This window comes from Aegilops tauschii, unplaced genomic scaffold (genome assembly GCF_002575655.3).
Source record: "Aegilops tauschii subsp. strangulata cultivar AL8/78 unplaced genomic scaffold, Aet v6.0 ptg001250l_obj, whole genome shotgun sequence".
Taxonomy (NCBI): Eukaryota; Viridiplantae; Streptophyta; class Magnoliopsida; order Poales; family Poaceae; genus Aegilops; species Aegilops tauschii.
The window spans coordinates 775-26,848 of NW_027333451.1; the positions used below are offsets into that span (position 1 = coordinate 775).

General features: G+C 35.5%; 5 non-coding genes across 5 annotated transcripts; 3 read left to right on the forward strand and 2 right to left on the reverse strand.

Moving 5' to 3' along the window:
- The first annotated feature begins 5,225 nt into the window (after positions 1-5,225).
- On the forward strand, positions 5,226-5,299 carry TRNAP-UGG (transfer RNA proline (anticodon UGG)). Its single transcript has one exon. It is a non-coding gene; the product is annotated as a tRNA-Pro (tRNA).
- Positions 5,300-5,438: 139 nt separating this feature from the next.
- TRNAW-CCA (transfer RNA tryptophan (anticodon CCA)) lies at positions 5,439-5,512 on the forward strand. Its single transcript has one exon. It is a non-coding gene; the product is annotated as a tRNA-Trp (tRNA).
- A 15,576-nt stretch (positions 5,513-21,088) lies between these two features.
- On the reverse strand, positions 21,089-21,161 carry TRNAF-GAA (transfer RNA phenylalanine (anticodon GAA)). Its single transcript has one exon. It is a non-coding gene; the product is annotated as a tRNA-Phe (tRNA).
- A 1,639-nt stretch (positions 21,162-22,800) lies between these two features.
- On the forward strand, positions 22,801-22,873 carry TRNAT-UGU (transfer RNA threonine (anticodon UGU)). The gene has a single exon. It is a non-coding gene; the product is annotated as a tRNA-Thr (tRNA).
- A 1,216-nt stretch (positions 22,874-24,089) lies between these two features.
- Positions 24,090-24,176, reverse strand: TRNAS-GGA (transfer RNA serine (anticodon GGA)). The gene has a single exon. It is a non-coding gene; the product is annotated as a tRNA-Ser (tRNA).
- Positions 24,177-26,074: the final 1,898 nt, after the last annotated feature.

Sequence of the window (26,074 nt, forward strand, 5' to 3'; positions counted from 1 at the left end):
TACGTAATCCTTTATATAGACGTTGAGGCGGACGGACACTAAGATGGAATAAGCCCGCTAATATACCCAATGTACCCGCAGCAATATGATGAGAAGCTATTCCCCCCGGAACAAAAGGATCAAAACCTTCTGCACCCCACGCTGGATTTACAGCTTGTACTTTTCCAGTTAGTCCATAAGGATCGGATACCCATATCCCAGGACCATACAAACCCGTTACATGAAATGCCCCAAAGCCAAAGCAAGCCACCCCCTGCAAGAAATAAATGAATTCCAAAGATCTTGGGCAAATCCAAAGAGGGTTTTCCCGTCCGCTCATCAGAGAATATTTCTAGGTCCCAATATACCCAATGCCAGATCGCTGCCAAGAAACACAAGCCAGAAAACACAATATGCGTACCTGCCACACCTTCATAACTCCAAATACCCGGATTTGTTACAGTTCCTCCTGAAATACTCCAACCACCCCACGAATCCGTTATTCCTAAACGAGTCATGAAGGGAATTACGAACATACCTTGTCTCCACATTGGATCCAGAACAGGATCAGAGGGATCAAAAACTGCTAATTCGTATAAAGCCATTGAGCCAGCCCAACCAGAAACTAGAGCTGTGTGCATTATATGCACCGCAAGCAATCGACCCGGATCATTCAATACGACAGTATGAACACGATACCAAGGCAAACCCATGGAAATACCCCTTTAGCAAAGAAAAATAGACCACGATGTCGCTTTATTTTATCGCATTGAAAAAGACTATCCATATCCTATGTACCTAACCCTTCTAGGGGATTCTGTGTCAGAAAGCGCGAATATTTATTTCATTCCATTAAAAATAAGAAGCCAATTCTGTTCATAAGAAGAAAGAGAAGCAGATCTATTCTATACTCGATAAGTGCCAATATGCAATGGGTAACTTGGCCAATTGGAAAAAACGAAGAATAGATCGCTACCCCTCTTTGTTTAGCATTCGAATCACCCATTCCTTTTTCTTTATTCAATCTGTCTTACATTCCTTATATGTATAACCTTTCAATCTACGTATTAATAGAATCTATAGTATTCATATAGAATAAGAATAAAAATTAAGACAATAAACTGCGGATTCTTTCTTTCTGTTCCATTCTTACGTTTCCATATTAAAGTGTGGTTTTCTTACTTAAATTTAATAATATTAATCTAATATGCCCATTGGTGTTCCAAAAGTACCTTACCGGATTCCTGGAGATGAAGAAGCGACTTGGGTTGACTTATACAATGTTATGTATCGAGAAAGGACACTTTTTTTAGGTCAAGAGATCGTTGCGAGATCACGAATCATATTACAGGTCTCATGGTATATCTGAGTATAGAAGATGGAATTAGTGATATTTTTTTTGTTTATAAACTCCCCAGGCGGGTGGCTAATCTCAGGAATGGCTATTTTTGATACGATGCAAACGGTGACACCAGATATATATACAATATGCCTCGGAATAGCCGCCTCCATGGCGTCCTTCATTCTGCTTGGAGGAGAACCCACCAAGCGTATAGCATTCCTCACGCGAGGATTATGCTTCACCAACCTGCTAGTGCTTATTATCGGGCAAGGACACCAGAATTTTTACTAGAAGTAGAAGAGTTACACAAAGTTCGCGAAATGATCACAAGGGTTTATGCAGTAAGAACAGGCAAGCCTTTTTGGGTTGTATCCGAAGACATGGAAAGGGATGTTTTTATGTCAGCAGACGAAGCCAAAGCTTATGGACTTGTCGATATTGTAGGGATGAAATGATTGACAAGCACTGCGATACTGATCCAGTGTGGTTTCCAGAAATGTTTAAGGATTGGTAGTGTCCGGATTTCTTGTAAAGTTATTTCACAGCTAAATTCGTGTTTTCCTCGATTTAATAGAAAATAGAAAGACTTCATGATGAGCAATCATCAGGTTAAGATGGATCTAAACCAATCCATTTTTTTCTATATACATACAACATGCCGACGGTTAAACAACTTATTAGAAACGCAAGACAGCCAATACGAAATGCTCGAAAAACGGCCGCGCTTAAAGGATGCCCTCAGCGTCGAGGAACATGTGCTAGGGTGTATGTGCGACTCGTTCAGATCATGACTTCAAACAAATATAAAAAAAATTGAAGTATCCATGATTAGTACCAATGAATAGGATATAGCTTCTCTATCCTAGATTTCTATGGTATATGGAATTTATGGTTTCCTTTGGTGCAAATCCAATTATCTAAATTGGAAATAAGAAGCAATTCTCCCATTGGTAGCAAATGGTTATCCATTAAGCGGAGGAAATAGTAATAAAAAGAAAAAGGCTTATGCTCCTTTATCTTAAAAGAACGGACTAACAGGGTCAGCTACTTAGCCAACTTTCATAATTAAATACCGTCACTGTATGGATAACTCTTATTGTGAAAAGAGCTATTTACTCTATAATGGATAGGTAGAGCCAAAGAATGTGGACTATACAAGTTCGCAATACCTTTTGATGAAAGAAAGGGCTCCGGTGTATAGAGAGGGCCTCACCGTTTAAAAGGGAACCATAGAAACGATGGAACCCACTATTTTTTTTAGTATTATTAGAATGAATTTGTTATTTCGTATAGAAATAACTGAACGGAGTGGAATAAAAAATCGTGGTTGGGAAGGTTACTATAGCAAAAGCCATTGGAATTAATATTTTATATATCGGAATAATTAGTTTTGTTATTAATGAGAAAAAGGGTGGCTAAAAGAAGAGAAATCATTAGTTATTCATTAAGGTTAATTTGATTCAATGACCAGAGTTCCGCGAGGATATATAGCCCGGAGACGACGAACAAAAATGCGTTCATTTGCCTCAAACTTTAGAGGGCTCATTTAAGACTTAATCGAATGATTACCCAACAGGTAAAAAGAGCTTTTGTTTCCTCTCATCGAGATAGAGGTAGGCAAAAGAGGGATTTTCGTCGTTTGTGGATCACTCGGATAAACGCAGCAACGCGGGTATATAAAGTATTCGATAGTTATAGTAAATTAATACACAACCTGTACAAGAAGAAATTGATTCTTAATCGTAAAATGCTTGCACAAGTAGCTGTATCAAATCCAAATAATCTTTACACGATTTCCAATAAAATAAAGATCATCAATTAAAGGTATAAATAAAGTAATATACTGGAATAATAAAAGATGAATTCCCGGAGTTCCCTCTCCGGGAAGATACAATAAATTAAGATTAAGTGGTAGGAATCAACGAGCTGGATTACTTTCTTTATAATATATATAGGTCTGGCCCTTTCGAATTCGAATAAAACATCAACAATCGGAACTTAAGTTCCGGTTGTTGTTTCTTAAATTTTGGTTGTTGTTTCTTAAGTTTCGATTGGAATTGTACTTTTGCGTTAATTGAGGAATATGTCTATTTTTTCTGGGTCTAGAACCTGTAATTATTGAAATTGACTGGGCTTGAAATTGCTTTTCGTTCTCATAGTTACGAAACGGTAAGAAAGATAAAATACGAGCCTGTTTTATAGCAAGAGTAATTAATCGTTGTTGTTTCAAGGTTAATCTATTTATTCGTCTCGATAATATTTTTCCTTGTTCACTAATAAATCTATTAATTAAACTCATGTTTCTATAATCAATTCGATCTCCCGGGCCAATCCGGGGACGCCTACGAAAAGGTTGTTTAGATTTACGAAAAGGTTGCTTGAATTTACGAAAAGTTTGCTTGGATTTACGAAAGGGTTGCTTGGATTTATTAAAAGTTTGCTTGGATTTACTAAAGGGTTGCTTAGATTTAAGAAAAGGTTGTTTAGATGTATACATGATTTATTCCTTATTTAAAATTTGAAAATTTGAAAATTCACTTCTTTATTTTATTAATTTAGGATCCAGAAGAAGTAGTTTTTCTTTGATCCATATCTTATTTGATTCATATTATAGTATATGAATACCCTCTATACATATGAAATAATATCTACCGGAAATCAGATGAGTTGATTTGTATTTTGTATTCTATACTATGTTTTCTTTATATATTAAATATGAAGTTCTTACTCTTTCTGTTGTTTGGAAAGATCGAACACACGATGTTCCTATTTCTTTATTTCGTGATGAGTCGTATGCTTGCGACAATAACGACAAAATTTTTTGAATTCTAATTGTCCGGGTGTATTGTGGCGATTCTTTTGAGTACTATATCTAGAAATCCCCGTCGATTCCTCATTGGCACCTTTTCGAACACAACTGATGCATTCCAAAATAACTCTGATTCTAACATCTTTTCCCTTGGCCATGAACCTCCTTTTCTTTTTGGATTGACTTAACTTAATTCTTCTACTTATTCTTTTATTCTTCTATTTTGAATCCGAAGAAGAAGAATAAAATTCATTAGAATAATTTTTTTTTATTCTTAAATTAAGTAATAAAAAATAGAGAAATAATTAAAGAATACAATCCTTGTCGAATTAGCAAAGATTTTGGTTCGAAATCCTTTCATTTAATTAGCCAGCCCCACCTTTTCTATGCTCTGATTTCTGAGGCCTTATTTAGCTTGGGTACCCCTTTAAATTGAATTTCTATTTTCAAAAATGGGGTTTACAAAATTTTTAATGACTCTGAGGTTCAACCCAATCCATCTTTTCTTTCTTTTTCCTTCCGATACTAAAAAAAGATTGAAAAGGATCAAATTTTGTCATATCACAGAAGAAATCTATCCCTCCCATAGCAATAACTAGAATTAAAAAAAAGGGAATGACAAAGCATCTGGGAATAAACGATTAATTTCTATCAATAAACCTGCTAAAGCACCAAACCATAGAGTACTTAGCACGGGTGCTACAGAGAGATATGTTTTTATATCCCGCATTGAAAATCCTCCTTCCTTGTTGGAATACATATATGATCATAAACTCTTGCCCAAGATTGTTATGCTATATATAAAATGAACCATATCGACGAAATTTTCCTATCCCTAAAAAAGAAAAAGATGACCCCTTCTTCCTATATATTAGCAAGGAAAAGTAATCCTTCTTTTATAGGCGAAATTATATTGGATTTTATATGTATATAATTCCTTAATTATATGAGACCAAAAAGAAGAAATGACACGAGGGTTCTATATATAGATAGAGAAAGAAAGAAGAAGAAAATAGAAAGAAGAAGAAAATTATGATGTGGAAAAGAAGACAGGAATTGTGTACAATGGCATTGTACAACAATTTAATTTGGAAAAGGGATGTAGCGCAGCTTGGTAGCGCGTTTGTTTTGGGTACAAAATGTCACAGGTTCAAATCCTGTCATCCCTACCTATTACTTCTTTCTTCTTTATAGGCAGTAGCGACGAGATCAATTAAAGTAAAGTGGGTATAACTTGAATTTGTGGAGACTATACGTACGTGAGATACATTAGGAATAGAAAAAGATTTTCTTTTTGAATGAATGAAAGCGCTCTTAGTTCAGTTCGGTAGAACGCGGGTCTCCAAAACCCGATGTCGTAGGTTCAAATCCTACAGAGCGTGATTCCATCTATTTTATGTCGAAGCAGAGTAAAATAACTTAACAAAATTGAATTGTAACTCCAATTTCAATTTGACCTCCTCTCTGGTCTGGAGGAGGTCAATCAAAAAAAAATGACTCAATCAAAGATCCAACTGATCCCCACGCCTGTATTGCAAATACGCAGTCACGAATAATCCCGCTAAAGTAATAGGAATTAGGCCTAAGACGATTCCAAATAGAAAAACTTCAATCATTTCGATTTGTTCGAGGGGATAAAAAAAGAGGTACGATCTATCCCTAAATAGTACTCTAAATTATCCACGAATCTCAATGACCAAGAAAAGAATTCCTAATTAGTCTGGAAAAGAGTCGTAGAATGCCAGGAATCCCAAAGAAAGATTTTTCTTTTCTGAATTATAATTATTCAGTCAATTCAAATAAGGCGTATCTTGTTCAAGCCAATAAATAGAGCTGGGGTTATAGTTAAAGCAGCCAGTAGAAAACCAAAATAACTAGTTAAAGTAAGCATGAAAGAGTTAAATTCCATTTATTTTTTTTTACTACACTACATATGTTGGTAAAGCATTTACCTAAGTTATGGAAAATTCAGAATTCATCAGTTATTTTAGATAATACTAAAAAACAAGGTAGAGTAAGATACAGAAGTGTAAAAGAAAGTGGATTCATCAGATGATACATGAGTCCCTAATTCCGAATCAAGAGATTTGTTGTGGAATTTGTCAATTGAGTAAAGTAATAATATTAAGAACTAGATCATCTAACCCCATTGAATTTCATTTTTTCATTCAATTTTCAGGGAAATTTTTGAATAAGAGATAAATAAACAATTGAATTTGAAAAAAAAACTTCTTTCTATTTTGGATAATTTCTTTTTCAATAGGACCCTCGTTTTGGAGTGAACGATCGAATATTCCCCTATTCCTTCTTATTTTAACTGATTGTATTCCATATGGAATAAGAGGAGAACAAAAGCATTCCACGACCTGCCAAGGGGCTGTTAAAAAAAAAAAAGAAAGCTCTTCCTTGAATTTACTTTATTTTTATTCCTTTTTCGAACTCCAACCAAAGTAGATTCGAAGACGAGTCACTTCAATTATCCTTTTAAGTTCTATTCTATCTTCTGTCTTTCCCTATTTCATCTCGTAAAGTTCCGCGCTCGCAGTTTGGTCAAGAAAGTTAGACCTAATCCAACAAACAATACAAGGATGAATTACGAATTATGAAAGGATAGATTTCACATATACTTGTCCTTGTATTGTGTCAGTATGAGAATATCCTTCCTAAATTATTTATCCAAACCTATTGATCATTAACTTAGATTTTCCCAAGATTTTGGCTGCTATTCCGAATTACTCTATATATTCCGAAGCCAATGAAAAGTAAGTAGAACCTACAAAAATGGGGTTTTCTATTGATGCCTTGAATAACATATAGCTTACCTATAGACAAAAAAAATAAAAAAGTAATTATGTTTCGGAACCAGGCAAAACCAGATTGCTGTGCCATAGGAAGGATAGCTATACTAATTCGGTATACTCAAAATACACCTTTGGTACAAAATTGACAATCTCACAAGGATGAAATATCAGTAATTTTCTATTTACTGGTCGATCCCATCTTTTACGGAATCAATTCCTTTTTTGAATGTACAAAAATTTTGGGAGTTCAGCATGTCTGGAAGCACGGGAGAACGTTCTTTTGCTGATATTATTACCAGTATTCGATACTGGGTTATTCATAGCATTACTATACCTTCCCTATTCATTGCGGGTTGGTTATTTGTCAGTACGGGTTTAGCTTATGACGTGTTTGGAAGTCCTAGGCCAAACGAGTATTTCACGGAAAGCCGACAAGGAATTCCGTTAATAACCGACCGTTTTGATTCTTTAGAACAACTCGATGAATTTAGTAGATCCTTTTAGGAGGCCCTCAATGACCATAGATCGAACCTATCCTATTTTTACAGTGCGATGGCTGGCTATTCACGGACTAGCTGTACCTACTGTTTTTTTCTTGGGATCAATATCAGCAATGCAGTTCATCCAACGATAAAACAAATTCCAACTATAGAACTATGACACAATCAAACCCGAATGAACAAAATGTTGAATTGAATCGTACCAGTCTATACTGGGGTTTATTACTCATTTTTGTACTTGCTGTTTTATTTTCCAATTACTTCTTCAATTGAGAGAAAGAAAGAGACTAATAAGAATTCTCTTATCCCATTTGGAAGGATACCATCCTTATAACTACCCATGACTGTTTTTGTCTCTAGCATGACCAATTGATAAAATGTGGAGGAAAGTAGGGGAAATGGCCGATACTACTGGAAGAATTCCTCTTTGGCTGATAGGTACTGTAGCTGGTATTGCTGTGATTGGTTTAGTAGGTGTTTTCTTTTATGGTTCATATTCTGGATTGGGTTCATCTCTATAGTAATCGGAGGGACCAGATTGTAAACATGAAAAAGTAGGAGCTTAGCGGGTCCTTACCCCCCTTTATCTGATTAGAGCGGAAAGGACCCGCGGAATTTTTACTCTTATAACGCGAATTGAATCTATTCGATTCACTCTTATGAAGCAACAAGAAAAAGAGATCACTCGAGGATCCAATATCTTATTCCACGAAGGAAGTATCCTGAAAATCCTTGATTTAGTTTCGAGTAATAAACTAATAAAACCTTAATCAAAACTATTCAACTAGCCTAAAAATAAAAAAAACCTTCAATGGAAGAGTTTACTTTTTTTTTGCAAAATTTCTGTAAATTTGAAGTTGAACTTAATTAAACAAGCCAAGCAATTTGCTCACAATCACAAGAAATTTTTCCCCCGCCATATTTTCTTCCCCTCTGTTTGTCCACTACCTCGGCTAAACCTAAGCAAAAGAAAAAGAGGTCCAAGAGACAGACCCGAATAAAGAAGAAATAGTAATCTTTGACGAATTAGGAAGAAAAAGGATTCTTATTTTGATACAAGAAGAATCGGCACAAGAAAAAGCCTTTTTCTTGTGCCGAATAGACGATTAAGAAGACCTGCAATCCCTCCGAAAAGGAAGAAATTTTAATTTTATTGTTCTCGCCTTTGCCTTGGATTCTCTTCTTTTGCATGGGATATAAATAAGGAATTCCAGACATCTCATAAACAAAAAGCAGTCTAAACAAAAAAAGGATTTCCAAAATAGATCATAGATAATTCTAGCAATTGCCAATAAATCGAGGCTTTTTACCAACTTGATGGTAAGAAATCCCGGGACCTAGAAATTCATTTCGTACAATTGAACCTTTTCAAACTGTTTCTTTTTGAGAACCAAAAAAACTTGTGCCAAAATAACGGATGCGAAGAAGAACAAAAGGCCTTGGACACGTAATGGATCCTGAAGCACGATTTCTGCGTCCCCCTGACCAAAACCTCCCACATTAGGATTGCTTGTTAATGGTTGATCAAGCTTGATGGATTCCCCCTCTGAAACAAGAAGTTCTGGTCCGGGAGGTATAATATCAATCACTTGGCGTCCATCTGATGCATCAACTATGGATATTTCATACCCCCCCTTTTCTTTACGTAGTATTTTTCTTACTATACCTGTTGACGTAGCATTATAGACTGTATTGTTACTCTTGCTACCATCAGGATAGATCTGTCCTCTTCCTCGGTTTCCCCCTACATATATGGGATATTTTAAGAAATGAGCATCTTTCTTCGTAGCAGGATCAGGGGAAAGAATGGGAAAGACAATTTCACTATATTTCTTACCGGGAACAGGGCCTATCACAAGAATGTTTTTTTTATCGGGACGATAACTCTGAAAAGCAAGATTTCCTATCTTTTCTTTTAACTCAGGGGAAATACGATCGGGCGGCGCTAATTCGAATCCCTCGGGCAAAATAAGAACAGCACCTACATTCAACCCTCCCTTTTTTCCATTAGCAAGAACTTGTTTCAATTGCATATCATAAGGAATTCGAAGAACTGCTTCAAATACAGTATCGGGAAGCACAGCTTGGGGAACTTCAATATCGACGGGCTTGCTAGCTAAATGGCAATTGGCACATACAATTCGTCCAGTTGCTTCTCGTGGGTTTTCATAACCCTGCTGCGCAAAAATGGGATATGCATTTGAAATAGATGTCCGAGTTATTACGTATATCATGATCGCTACAGAAATCGATCGAGTTATCTGTTCCTTTACCCAAGAAAAAGTATTTCTATTTTCCATGTCCAATCGCAGATCCCAGAATTTCTACAATAAATTAGATAGGTAGCTAAGCTAATCTAGTTCCCTATACACGAATCTGTTGTCATTCTACTGCAACAGTTGTACTGCAATGATGAATACCTTAAAGTAGGTATAAATAGAAAGAATTTTGCTAAAATGGAAAAGGGCTTTCTTTCTAAAAAAAGATGCTTGCTAATTTGATTAATATTAATATCGGGAGATCAAATGAATTTATGCTTCACTAATTGAATGATAAATGACTACAAGCGAAGGAGATAGACGATTTAAACAAAAAAAGACCCAAAATTTCAAACATGTATCTAGAATTACTGGAAAACTACAAACAAAAATAGTGAAAATAAGCTCGTTAGGAGCCCATCCAAAATCGTTGTAGACCCAACGAATTACTAGTTCCCAACCACGGGTGGAGTGAAATCCAACAAAAAAATCAGTAACTAAAAGAATAAAAAAAGCTTTTATTGAGTCATTTAAATTATAGAAGAATTCCTGAACCCAAGAATTCAAAATGACAAGTTCCTCTTTACCCAGAAAAAAAGAACCACTTAGAATAGCCAAACAGATTATATTTGTCGAGAAATGCAAAATGGTATGGAGATGATCCTCATTATTTATTTTGACCCATTGTATTATTTCCTTGTGTATTCCTGTAGGAGGTTTTTGTACATGTGTCTTTAGTTTCCCTTTTATCATCTCGTCCAAGAGAGAAAGTTCTTCTAATTCTATGAATCTTTCTAGAATCCTTTTCTCTTGAATATCAGTTAAGAGAGTTTCGGATTGCCTGGTATTCCACCAATTCTTAATCCAAAGTTCCAGACATTTGTTAAATGAGGAAGAGACCCCCCAAGGCAAAAGTACGATAAATACAAGATATAGTAAAGAAGGCAATGCTTTCTTTTTTTTCATTTTTGATCCGTAAATGGAGTTGTTAATGAATATGCTTCATTCGCTGACTCTATTCCATTCCCTGACTCTATATGATGATATTTCTATTTCATGATATTTCTATTTCTTTGAAGCAAAAACTATATAGGTTTGATACCCTGTATCTATTCTTCTTTTTTGTATATTAGTTAGTAGTGGAATTTCAGTGCATTGGGTTCTTTCTTAGATCTAGATGGAATGAAATAGTGAAATAGAATAAAAAAAAAGCCCTTTCGGATGAAAAAAGAAGAATAGTATGCGATATATCTCACTTGGATAAAAAAAAATTAAAAGCAAATTTCTCTTATCCTCGTTTGTTCCTTCCTTTAGATAAATACTTAAAAATCCCCTTACAATAACAAATCCAATTTAGAAGGGACTTCCTCCCCGTGTTGAGAAAACTTTTCTTCTTCCAATTCTTCTTTTCTTCATTCAACTCAGTTCAAAAAAGATACCTCAAAATACTTCAATTGGTACGCGCAAGAAATAGGCCAATTCGGCAGCTTTTTGTTCAATTTCTCGTGGAGTAAAAAATTGATCATCAGTACGAGTCAAGGGAATGATCCCCTGGCCCCGGATTTCCATATAAAGAATACGACGAGGATAAAGACCCTCTTTAACCTGAATTCTAATTGATTGGATATCCCGCATAAGGAATCGAAGGAAGACGCGACGTTTTATTCCAGGGAATCCCCAACGAAAAATGCACACTATTCCCTCTTTTCTATCGAATCGGTCATAACCACTACCTACATTCCACAAAATAGTACACCACAAGTAGGAGCTAATGAATAGGCCTGCGATTCCGTAGAAAGACATCACGACCCCCTGCGGAAAAAAAAGAATTTCTTGAGATGGAAGTATAGATATAATATTCTTACCAAGATAACTGGAAATCCCAACCGATAAGAATCCTAGTGAACCTAGAAAAAGAATACAGGCCCAGAAAAAATTACCCCTTTTTCGAGAACCTTTTAGAAGTTCTACCCATATGTGTTCTGATCGCCAATTCATATTAGATATACTAAATCCAGCAGCGGTCGATTGAAATTGAGAGAATAAGCTAAATAATTTTGACTTTACTTTTTTTGATTCTGAAATCGCCTTCAGCAACTAGTACTCCTGTGAAATAATAGGTTAGATACATTGACTTTCTATTCAAAAAATATTCGTTGATTCAATTAAAATAAATAAAATAAAACTCGCTATACCTGGCTCTGCATATTCATGCATTTATGCTCGTAGCCTATATCCGCATCCATAACCGTTTTTCATTTGTGTGTAGAAAGTGTGTGTAGAAAAAGCCACATACCCTACCATATTATATTACTTACACTAAAAAATACTAGACAATCTTATTTTTTTGCACATAAAGAAATAAAGAAGTCATTGCAATTGCCGGAAATACTAAGCCTACTAAAGGCACGAAAATAGAAGGTAAGTTTAAATCCGTCATGGAATAGGTGTCTCAATTCAAATTTACTATTTCTATCTAGTCGAAAAATATCTTAAGATTCTTATGATATAATTAAGTATATCTATTATAAGGAATATTGACTATTGTATTGTATTTTTTATTTTTAGTTTGAAAAATATTCTGTAAAAAAAATGAAAGGATAATAAGAAAATTCCAAAAAAGGAGAACTAATTAAAAAGATTTTATTTTGATTTTCCCATCCTCATGGCCTTTCTATCTTTCTAATCTAATTTGAAATTGGATTCAAAAGAAAGCGGTTAGAATTTACTTCCTGCATACATACTTCTCTAGAAGCGCATACAATTGATAATACTATATTTTATTATTTTATTATTTTATTTGTATTTCTTTATTGTATTATACCTTAATATATATATTCTAGATATATAGAATAGACGAATCTCGATTTGTCAAGTCTCATGATCATATCATGATCTATTTTTATTCGGCTCAATCTTTTTTTTTTCTAAAAAAGATTGAGCCGAGTTTAATTGCAATCAATTAGAAGAATAAAGAAGAATTACTGCATTTCATAACTGATTTTTTTCTCTTTTTATTTCGTTTCTTTTTTATTTATACCTTCTTTATCTTTAGTTTTATCTAGTTAATCAATAGTATCTACCGGCTCGAACTCGAATTTGATCGCCTTCCATACTTCACAAGCTGCGGCTAGTTCAGGACTCCATTTGCAAGCTGCTCGGATAATTTCATTACCTTCGCGAGCAAGATCGCGCCCTTCGTTACGAGCTTGTACACAGGCTTCTAAAGCCACTCGATTAGCTGCTGCACCAGGTGCATTTCCCCAAGGATGTCCTAAAGTTCCTCCACCAAATTGTAATACAGAATCGTCCCCAAAGATTTCGGTCAGAGCTGGCATATGCCAAACATGAATACCACCTGAAGCTACCGGTATAACACCTGGCATGGATACCCAGTCCTGAGTGAAAAAGATACCGCGAGCACGATCTTTTTCAATAAAATCATCGCGCAATAAATCAACAAAACCTAAAGTCATTTCGCGTTCCCCTTCTAACTTACCTACTACTGTACCGGAGTGGATATGATCTCCCCCAGACATACGCAATGCTTTAGCTAATACACGGAAATGCATACCATGATTTTTCTGTCTATCAATAACTGCATGCATTGCACGGTGAATGTGAAGAAGTAGGCCATTGTCGCGGCAATAATGAGCCAAAGTAGTATTTGCGGTGCCCCCAGTTAAGTAGTCATGCATTACAATAGGAACCCCTAATTCTCTTGCAAATACAGCTCTCTTAATCATTTCTTCACATGTACCCGCAGTCGCATTCAAGTAATGCCCCTTGATTTCACCGGTTTCGGCCTGTGATTTATAAATAGCTTCGGCACAAAAGACAAAACGGTCTCTCCAGCGCATAAATGGTTGTGAGTTTACGTTTTCATCATCTTTGGTAAAATCAAGTCCACCACGTAGACACTCATAACACGCTCTACCATAATTTTTTGCGGATAATCCCAATTTTGGTTTAATAGTACATCCCAATAAAGGACGACCATACTTGTTCAACTTATCTCTTTCAACTTGGATACCATGAGGCGGGCCTTGGAAAGTTTTTGAATAAGTAGGGGGAATTCGTAGATCCTCCAAACGTAGAGCACGTAGGGCTTTGAAACCAAATACGTTACCTACAATGGAAGTAAACATGTTAGTAACGGAACCCTCTTCAAATAGGTCTAATGGATAAGCTACATAACAGATCCATTGGTTGTCTTCCCCAGCAACAGGCTCGATGTGATAGCATCGTCCTTTGTAACGATCAAGACTGGTAAGTCCATCAGTCCAAACAGTTGTCCATGTACCAGTAGAAGATTCGGCAGCTACTGCAGCCCCTGCTTCTTCGGGCGGAACCCCAGGCTGAGGACTTACTCGGAATGCTGCCAAGATATCAGTATCCTTAGTTTCATACTCTGGGGTGTAGTAAGTCAATTTATAATCTTTAACACCAGCTTGAAATCCAACACCTGCTTTAGTTTCTGTTTGTGGTGACATAAGTCCCTCCCTATAACTCTTGAATTAAGAATTCTCACAATAACAGGGTCTACTCGATGTTAATTAGGCGTAAATGAAACTTTAGAAAAAATCTCGTAAAACAAAAAAAAAGGATATTCAATTAATATAATATCAACTCATTAAAGAAAATTGAGGGCATGCTTAGGTTAATGAATATGTTTCATTCATATATAATGCGTACACCCTGTGTATGTTCTATCCTATAGGAATTCCACTATAGGAATTCGATAGGAATTGAGTTGTTGTTATGGTAAGTTAACACGGTTCGTTATTAAACCATGGATTTGATTTACCAAATCCATAATTATTGTATACTCTTTGATAGATATAGCGCAACCCAAATTAATTCCTAATCCTTATTTTACAAGTTCTTAATAGTTCTCTTTTCTTATTTTGAATGCAAATACCTAACTAAATACTAATAAAATTCTTTGTTGACAGCAATCTATGCTTCACAGTAGTATATATTTTGTATATCGAAGTCCTAGATAGGAAAGTAGAGTAGGCACAGATCCTCCACAAAAGGCAAAATGTATGTATATGAAAAAAAGATTGATTGAACTTTCCAACGGACTCATTCCATGAGTAAACGATTGAATGGGATTCGCTTGGGCAACGAAATCAAGTCCTGGTCCCCTTTTCTCTCTTATTGAATTAACTAATTCATTTCCTTTTTACTTTTGGATTTTTTTTGATTTGATTTGGCATTATTCAACAATAAAAAAAGAAAAATTTCGACAAATTCCTTTTTTTTAATTATGTGATAATTATGAGAACCAATCCTACTACTTCTCCTCCCGGGGTTTCCACAATTGAAGAAAAAAGTACAGGTCGTATCGATCAAATTATTGGACCCGTGCTGGATGTCACTTTTCCCCCAGGCAAGTTACCTTATATTTATAACGCTTTGGTAGTCCAGAGTAGAGACACTGCCGATAAGCAAATTAATGTGACTTGTGAGGTACAACAATTATTAGGAAATAATCGAGTTAGAGCTGTAGCTATGAGTGCTACGGACGGGTTGATGAGAGGAATGGAAGTGATTGACACGGGAGCTCCTCTCAGTGTTCCGGTCGGTGGAGCTACTCTCGGACGAATTTTCAACGTTCTTGGGGAGCCTGTTGACAATTTGGGTCCTGTAGATAGTAGTGCAACGTTCCCTATTCATAGATCTGCGCCTGCCTTTATCGAGTTAGATACGAAATTATCCATCTTTGAAACAGGTATTAAGGTCGTCGATCTTTTAGCTCCTTATCGACGTGGAGGAAAAATAGGACTATTTGGGGGGGCTGGAGTAGGTAAAACAGTACTGATCATGGAATTAATCAATAACATTGCTAAAGCTCATGGGGGCGTATCCGTATTCGGTGGAGTAGGGGAACGGACTCGTGAAGGAAATGATCTTTATATGGAAATGAAGGAATCCGGAGTAATTAATGAAAAAAATATTGAGGAATCAAAGGTAGCTCTAGTCTATGGCCAAATGAATGAACCACCGGGAGCTCGTATGAGAGTTGGTTTAACTGCCCTAACTATGGCGGAATATTTCCGAGATGTTAATAAGCAAGACGTGCTTTTATTTATCGATAATATCTTTCGTTTTGTTCAAGCAGGATCAGAGGTATCCGCTTTATTAGGGAGAATGCCCTCCGCAGTGGGTTATCAACCTACTCTTAGTACAGAAATGGGTTCTTTGCAAGAAAGAATTGCTTCTACTAAAAAGGGATCTATAACTTCGATTCAAGCAGTTTATGTACCTGCAGACGATTTGACCGACCCTGCCCCTGCCACAACATTTGCACATTTGGATGCTACTACCGTACTTTCCAGAGGATTAGCTTCCAAGGGTATTTATCCAGCAGTAGATCCTTTAGATTCAACCTCGACTATGTTACAGCCTCGGATCGTTGGCAACGAACATTATGAAACTGCGCAAAGAGTTAAGGAAACTTTACAACGTTACAAAGAACTTCAGGACATTATCGCAATTCTTGGCTTGGATGAATTATCGGAAGAGGATCGTTTAACTGTAGCAAGAGCAAGAAAAATTGAGCGTTTCTTATCACAACCGTTCTTTGTGGCAGAAGTTTTTACTGGTTCTCCAGGAAAGTATGTTGCTCTTGCGGAAACTATTAGGGGATTTCAACTAATCCTTTCCGGAGAATTAGACGGCCTACCTGAACAGGCTTTTTATTTGGTGGGTAACATCGATGAAGCTAGCACGAAAGCTATAACCTTAGAAGAGGAGAACAAATCGAAGAAATGAAATTAAATCTTTATGTACTGACTCCTAAGCGAATTATTTGGGATTGTGAAGTGAAAGAAATCATTTTATCCACTAATAGTGGCCAAATTGGCGTATTACCAAACCACGCCCCCATTAACACAGCAGTAGATATGGGTCCTTTGAGAATACGCCTCCTCAACGACCAATGGTTAACAGCGGTTCTGTGGAGCGGTTTTGCGAGAATAGTTAATAATGAGATCATCATTTTAGGAAATGATGCGGAACTGGGTAGTGATATTGATCCGGAAGAAGCTCAAAAGGCACTTGAAATAGCCGAAGCTAACTTGAGTAAAGCTGAGGGTACGAAAGATTTGGTTGAAGCGAAGCTCGCTCTCAGACGAGCTAGGATACGAATCGAGGCTGTCAATTGGATTCCCCCATCCAATTGAAGACAATCCAGTGGTTTATAGTTGATACAAAGAAAAAGGGAAGAGCGGGTAGAAAAAGTTATTAGATAGTGAAGCGAAGTAAGTCCAATGCTATCTAGTAATTTTTCTACCTACTTACCTACTATTGGATTTGAACCAATGACTCCCGCCGTATGAAAGCAATACTCTAACCACTGAGTTAAGTAGGCAATTTATCACCACAAAGGAAGACCCATTACTTCGATCGATTATATATTGAATCCCTTTTCTAAGCAATACCGCTCTGTTATTGGTCTGTTATATACTAAATACTAAACTAAATACTAAACAGATACAGATCAAAGGGGTATCCTCTGGCATTAGAAAATATTCATCTTGACAAGAAATTATCTATATGTTAAGATATCTGTGATAAGGGCTATAGCTCAGTTCGGTAGAGCAACTCGTTTACACGTGCGCCAATGCTTTTCAAAGGAGCTTATTATGCAATGAACATAATCGATCTTATTGCAAAATCAATGTCTTACTTCATAGATTCGAGAGAATAGGAGAACAGTAGCCTGACAAACAGTCGGTTCAGTCCGATTCAGGTGCCAATTCAGGTGCCTAATCAAATAGAACCCTTATGGATTTGCTAGTTGATAAGGTAAATATCCAGCCCACTAAATGCTAGGCGTAATGAGGATAAGGGCCTCCAAAAAACTTCTTTTCGTTCTATGAACTTTAAGGTGTATGAAGTCTCATAGTTAACTCTTGCAGTGGAACGATAGAGACTCCATTTCACTTAGGTTGATTTAATTTAGACCGGAGGCAGACCTAAGTCAAGGTAATCCTCCTTTGAAACACTTTGGTATTGCTCCTAGATAGATCATAATACAAAAAATCAATCAGAGCACAGGGAGCCATCTCATTATCTTTCCGTAAAGAAAAACTATGGTGGACTAACTGATCTTTAAATCAGTTTATGAAAGAGCCCAATGCAAAAAAATGCATGTTGGGTCTTTGAAACAGTTCAAATCATTTCGATAATAATCCGTTTGATCTGTTTTACCGAGAAGGTCTACGGTTCGAATCCGTATAGCCCTAATATGCCCTTTTTTAGATTTTAGGATCTCTATCCTATGTTTTCTTTAGTTTAGTATAGTTTTCATTTTCTCATTAGTATTTGTTTATAGACTGGATAGGCGCCTGCGACATAGAATAGAGATAAAAGCATTACCAAAGGCTCATTCATCGAAAATCAAAATCATACAGACAGGAAAAGAAAAACGAATTTCTATCAAATCAATAGAAGAAAGGATCCTTTCCCTGATTTGAATCCCGTCCTCCTTCAAATAGGATATCTCTAGACTTCCCTATAATAACTGCAATGATTTTATCCATTTTGCGAATTCCTACTTTGTTTTAAGTATATTTATTACTTTGTTTATAGATACATTATGTAAATTGATCAACTTTAAATAGAAAAAATAAAGTAAAGAGTAAATAAGAAAACAGAATATTCTGTCTCATAGTTCTGAAATAGAGTTCTTTATTTTTATTTTATAGTATTACTTCTCATTAATTATACTGCATAGATTAGTCCTACTATCTTAATTAGGTTCTAATTTAGTAGTATTCTCATTTTTATTTAATAGTCTCTTATTATTTTATTATTAAATATTAAATAAAGGATAGAGCTATTCTTTTTTCTAGAGATTCTAGAGAAAGCGAGACAAAGTGAAACGAGAAAGTTTTCTTTATATAAGAATTAGATCTACATACACCATATCTAAATAGAATGGAAATCCAAAAGAAAGGGAGTTGGGATTCCATTGGATGAATCTTTAAAGAAGATGCAGCACAGAGGAAACAAAGGCTAAACTAAGCGCTTTTGTTTGAACAAAAAAGATTCTTGTTTCACCGAGGAAAAGAGAGAAGTTCTGGATAAATTGACAATGCTGAATTGAATTGACTAATTTAAGTTCCGCCTATTCCACATTAATGGGAGTACATTATGTTTCTGCTTCACGAATATGATATTTTTTGGACATTTCTAATAATAGCAAGCCTTATTCCTATTTTGGCATTTTCGATTTCAGGACTTTTAGCCCCGGTTAGTGAAGGACCAGAGAAGCTTTCTAGTTATGAATCGGGTATAGAACCCATGGGAGGGGCTTGGGTACAATTCCGAATACGCTATTATATGTTTGCGCTCGTTTTTGTTGTTTTTGATGTGGAAACCGTCTTTCTATACCCTTGGGCAATGAGTTTCGACGTATTGGGTGTATCCGTTTTTATCGAAGCTTTGATTTTCGTGCTTATCTTAGTTGTTGGTTTAGTTTATGCATGGCGAAAAGGAGCCTTGGAATGGTCTTAACTGAATATTTAGACAAAAAAAAAGAAGGAAAAGATTCTATTGAGACAGTTATGAATTTGATTGAGTTTCCCTTACTTGACCAAACAAGTTCCAATTCTGTTATTTCAACTACACCAAATGATCTTTCGAATTGGTCAAGACTCTCCAGTTTATGGCCCCTTCTATACGGTACCAGTTGTTGTTTCATTGAATTTGCTTCATTAATAGGCTCACGATTCGACTTTGATCGTTATGGATTGGTACCAAGATCAAGTCCTAGGCAAGCAGACCTAATTTTAACAGCCGGTACGGTAACAATGAAAATGGCTCCCTCTTTAGTGAGATTATACGAGCAAATGCCTGAACCAAAATACGTCATTGCTATGGGAGCCTGTACTATTACAGGGGGAATGTTCAGTACGGATTCCTATAGTACTGTTCGGGGAGTTGATAAGTTAATTCCTGTGGATGTCTACTTGCCGGGCTGCCCACCTAAACCGGAGGCAGTTATAGATGCCCTAACAAAACTTCGTAAGAAGATATCGCGAGAAATAGTTGAGGATCGAACTCTATCTCAAAATAAAAATAGATGTTTTACTACCAGTCACAAGCTTTATGTTAGGCGCAGTACTCATACAGGAACTTATGAGCAAGAATTGCTCTATCAATCACCATCTACATTAGATATATCTTCTGAAACTTTTTTCAAATCCAAAAGTTCAGTACCTTCCTACAAATTAGTGAATTAGGAGAGGGGCTCTTTTGTGTAGAAAAATAAAAAGCAGGGCAATCTTTCAAACTTGCATCCGAAATGTGAAATATTTATACAAAGAGGGAGAGATGAAGACAATGCAGCAGGGTTGGTTATCTAATTGGCTAGTCAAACATGAGGTGGTTCATAGATCTTTGGGCTTTGATCACCGAGGAATAGAGACTTTACAAATAAAAGCAGGGGATTGGGATTCCATTGCTGTCATTTTATATGTATATGGTTACAATTATTTACGCTCCCAATGTGCTTATGATGTAGCACCCGGTGGATCTTTAGCTAGCGTGTATCATCTTACGAGAATACAATATGGTATAGATAATCCAGAAGAAGTCTGCATAAAAGTCTTTGCCCAAAAGGATAATCCTAGAATTCCGTCTGTCTTCTGGATTTGGAGAAGTGCCGATTTTCAAGAACGCGAATCTTATGATATGGTGGGAATCTCTTATGATAATCATCCGCGCCTTAAACGTATCCTAATGCCTGAAAGTTGGATAGGCTGGCCCTTACGTAAGGATTATATAACCCCCAATTTTTATGAAATACAAGATGCTCATTGAATGATAAGAAATTCATGCTCACTTATACAACACAACTCCAGATTTTATTCAAGTCAAGGAATATTTTTAGGTTCTTTTCCTAGATGAAACGGAATACCTATTTATAATTAATTCCTAATTATACAAAAGCATTCCAGATAGACTGAGCAAAAAAAGGGTTTCATTTGGATTCCCCTATTTTGAAAATCGCATATTAATTTCCTTCATATGAACAGAAAAATAGGATGACTCAAAGAAGTTCTCTACCAGGAACTTTGTACCGCGCACATTACTTAGCACAACTAGGAAAATAAGATCAAGATAAAGATAAGCAAGACTAAAAAAATATTCGTCGGAATAGCGGAATACAAAATTAAGAAACGCAAAAAAATAAAGGGGAATCTCACCCCCTTCTTTATCATAAAGAAAAGATATATTTTAAAACTTCTTTAAAAAGAAGTGCCTCTATATTTATATTATAGATTTATCCACTTAGATGAATAAATATTATTAATGAATATGTATCACAATCCATCTCGAGGTATTTGGATCAATACCTATTCGGTGGATCTTTTTTTTTTCTCTGCCAGGAACCAGATTTGAACTGGTGACACGAGGATTTTCAGTCCTCTGCTCTACCAACTGAGCTATCCTGACCTTTTCTTGTGCATCATCCTAGTAGAGTATTTGTATCTATGTCAATTAAAAGGACTAAAAATTAATTAAAGTATTTCAAATTTAAAATTTGAAAATGGGGGGGTAGTCCTATGCATTGTGCATGGTTTACTTAAATAAAACTTAAAAATAGAGTGAATAACCAAGATTTCTTGCCGATACTCTAATAAAAAAGAAATCTATTCAATGAATAGGATAAGATCCATTGAGTTCTCTTCGCATTCCTTTGTGAAAGAGTAGAATGAGAAAGCTAATGAATCTTAAACCCATTGCATTGATAAAAAGAAAAAAAAGAGGATAAATAATAATAATATAGTATAGTTAGGGAATAAAAGAGGATTTGGGGATAGAGGGACTTGAACCCTCACAACTTATAAAGTCGACGGATTTTCCTTTTACTAGAAATTTCATTGTTGTCAGTATTGACATGTAGAATGGGACTCTCTCTTTGTCCTCGTCCGATTAATCCACTTTTTTAAAGATCTCGAAAACTTTGAATTTGAATTGAAGAATTTGATTATTCAATATTCGATTGGAGTGGATTCACAATAATGAAAAAAAAAAATTATGATATGAGTTTTTTATTTCATAATCATTATCATTTCTAATTTCATTTTTAAAAAAGATAAAGAACCTATATTATAATTATAATATAATATGAGTTCTGTGATTAATCGTTTGCTATGTCAGTATCTATACGTGTTTATTAAATGTATAAGGTATAAAACCCCTCTTTCTCTAATTTAGAATTAGAAGGAATTCCACTAACAACACAACGTAATTAACTCGATTCGTTAGAACAGCTTCCATTGAGTCTCTGCACCTATCCTTTTCCTTTGTATTCTAGTTCGAGAACCCCTTGTTTTCTCAAAACACGGATTTGGCTCAGGATTGCCCTTTTTTAATTCCAGGGTTTCTCTGAATTTGGAAGTTACCACTTAGCAGGTTTCCATACCAAGGCTCAATACAATCAAGTCCGTAGCGTCTACCGATTTCGCCATATCCCCATTTCCCTCTTCTTTGAGACCAGGATTCCTTGTGTAATTTCATCCATCTCTTAGTTTTTTTTTTGAATCATTGAGTTCATCACTCAACGTAGTCTAGCAGTTCAGTTCGACTCTATTTGAGAGACCTCGCTTGCTTATTGCAATTCAGAATTGAATTGATTCTATCCTTGATGTATTTGCAATTCAATCCGAATCAATATATCCAAAAGTTTTTATCTCCCCCACCTCCCGTCTTACTTTTTTATAGTATTCAAAATTATACTATAACGCTTGATATTTATTCTTTTTTTCTAATCAGAATTAGCAATTTTATTTACTCTGACTCTATGTTCCCCTTAGTGAAATATTAATCCTCAAATTATTAACAAATAATAAAGTCTATAATGATCAAATGAAAATACCAATAAATTCTATAATTTTATTTTTTAATATCCTATAGTTAAGCATATCAAGCTAACTTTATCTTTAAGAAGTTTTAGTATTTTTTTATTTTTATAAGTATAACTTCAAATTTAGAACTAGTTAATAGCTAAGATTAATAACTAATATCTGAGATTTTACGGATTTCCTATACTATACCTATTTCTATTTGTTACACTATTTCCGTTATGTAAGCCCACTTAGCTCAGAGGTTAGAGCATCGCATTTGTAATGCGAGGGTCATCGGTTCAAATCCGATAGTCGGCTTTTTTTTTTCTCTATCGATGTTCTACGAACAAGAATCTCTTTTTTTCCGAATTAAATGGAGAATCCAGGATCTTTTATGTTTTTTACCTTACAATTTTGCTAGATACAAAACAATAAAATAAATAATATATATACAAAAAATAAAGATTTTGATGAAATTCCATTTTTTTGGGTACTTTAGTTGATTTTACTCTGTTTATCCTGTAGTTTAATTCAGTTTTAATTTCGATGTATTCTGTAATGTAAATACAATGAAATTAATTGTGTAAAATGAAATTTCAATAAAATAAAAAAAGGAGTCTTCATGTCCCGTTATCGAGGACCTCGTTTAAAAAAAATACGCCGTCTGGGAGCTTTACCAGGACTCACTAGAAAAACACCTAAATCCGGAAGTAATCTTAAAAAAAAATTCAATTCTGGGAAAAAGGAGCAATATCGTATTCGTCTTCAAGAAAAACAGAAATTGCGTTTTCATTATGGTCTGACAGAACGACAATTACTTAGATATGTACATATCGCTGGAAAAGCAAAAAGGTCAACAGGCCAGGTTTTACTACAATTACTTGAAATGCGTTTGGATAATATCCTTTTTCGATTGGGTATGGCTTCAACCATTCCTGGGGCCCGCCAATTAGTCAACCATAGACATATTTTAGTTAATGGTCGTATAGTCAATATACCAAGTTTTCGTTGCAAACCCCGAGATATTATTACTACGAAAGATAACCAAAGATCAAAAGGTCTGGTTCAAAATTATATTGCTTCATCGGACCCGGGGAAATTGCCAAAGCATTTGGCGATTGACACGTTGGAATATAAAGGACTAGTAAATAAAATCCTAGATAGGAAGTGGGTCGGTCTCAAAATAAATGAGTTGTTAGTTGTAGAATATTACTCTCGTCAGACTTGAACTTAACGAAAAAAGGAAAGGTTCATAGAATTTTCTTCCCCTTCCCCTTTCCCCGAACTAAATCGCCCTAAGACCATTACCATTAATTTGTATTTTCCCATCAACTAGCTAAAATTGATTAACCCTAGGATTAGGATCCTTTTTTCTTTTTTCCTCTATGTGTATTTTACATACCACAGTAATTTGCTATAGAGAATTTCTAATTTCTATTAAATCAAAATAAGATAATATAAGATATTATTGCTGGAAAAAATTGTTATTTGATTTGATACATTGTGATCCTTAACGTTGATGAATTAAGAAAAACGGAAAGAGAGGGATTCGAACCCTCGGTAAACAAAAGTCTACATAGCAGTTCCAATGCTACGCCTTGAACCGCTCGGCCATCTCTCCTACATAACTTATTATGGAAAATAAACTGAGTGAATAGCGAGTTTTCTTATTCCTGCAGTACAGGTACAACCGCAACCACTCGGGGGTTCCATAGTTCTATTGGAAAAATTCCTTTTGATCTAAGTGGAAGGATACAGGATTTTTTACTAGAAATTGCGCTCGCTATAAAAAAAAAGTTTTAATTTGGGTTTTCCCGCAACTAAAGAAAAAGAAAATGGAAGAATTCTTCTTATTGCATAATAAAATAAAGAAACCTTAGAATTCCGTTTGCATAAGATACGCTACACCATACTATCGAAATCAAAAATAGGGTATGAGACAATTAATAACTTTGAAAACACGAAATAGTTGATAACATAAGTTGTTGTTCAGAAATAGCAAAGTGGAATGAAATCCAGTCTTAGTCAAATATTTCATATCTCTTCGTGTCCAAGCAGAAGGAAAAGGATACAATTTGAGCTGAGCGGAAAATCCATATCTCTATCTCTCTTATCCATTTAAAGCATATGGATTTAGAGTAGAGCATATGGATCAATCTATTTATAATTATAAGAATCGAATGTGTTTGTTTTTATGTTATTTTGTGAAGGAATGAAAACAATTCTATATAGAATGGGTTGGGAATTATGCCTAGATCCCGTGTAAATGGAAATTTCATTGATAAGACCTCCTCAATTGTAGCCAATATTTTATTGCGAATAATTCCGACAACCTCAGGAGAAAAAAAGGCATTTACTTATTATAGAGATGGTGCGATTTGACTCTTTTTTTTTGCTTTTTTTTAGCCCTACCTATACCTCAGTCTTACGAAAAAGAGAGGGGGTTGGCATAGAGAGAACCAAATTTGTAAAGCAAACAAACCCACGCTTCGGGAAGGTGAGGCGAACTAACAATTCCTTCCGTCGTGTATCCTCGATTGATGCGGCTTCAGATACTTCAATTGTAGATTTGAGTATTGAGCGAAAGGTTACACCTACAGGATATGGTATGGTATGGATTACAGGCCAATCCTACTCTATTAGTATCCGTAGGCAGCATAGGGGAGAAAAGCACTACACCTAGAAATAGGAATCAACAAGAGAAAAACTTTGTTAGAAATTACCCCTTTCCTGATCGGTATCAGGGCTGGGAAGAATGGTTGGGATAACAAACAACCATCAGGTTTGTACTTTGGATACCCCTATAACCATCAAAGATCGTTGAAGTAGCTAATTCCTCTAAATAGGAGGCGTTGAGAACAAAGAAATTATTGGAGCTATCGTTTTCCTCTAGCATTAATAGAATTCATTGGTGTTAAGAAAAACCTCTTGTGGGAAGGTTGGCTAGAGATTTCTTGGAAAAATACCAGCCCCTTTCGGTTCATAATGAGACGGGACTAATTCTATTTTGATTCTATAGATTATTTCGCTTAGTACTATTATGTACAGAAGGGAGGAGCCGTATGAGATGAAAACCTCATGTACGGTTTTGGAACGGAGATTTTTTGAATAGAATGAACGACCGTAACGGATGTTGGCTCAATCCGAAGGAAATTATGCGGAAGCTTTGCAAAATTATTATGAAGCTACGCGACTAGAAATCGATCCCTATGATCGAAGTTATATACTCTATAACATAGGCCTTATACACACAAGCAATGGAGAGCATACAAAGGCTTTGGAATATTATTTCCGGGCACTAGAACGAAACCCCTTCTTACCGCAAGCTTTTAATAATATGGCCGTGATCTGTCATTACGTGCGACTATCTCCACTATAGAAAGAAAAAAAAAAAGAGAGGATCAAATTTTCTAGTAAATACTAGAAAAAAGGGCTTTCTACATAGGGATCGTAAAAACAACGATTTTTCCCTATCAGCTGTAGGAAGGAAGGACACTTCACGAGAATCAAAAAACGAAG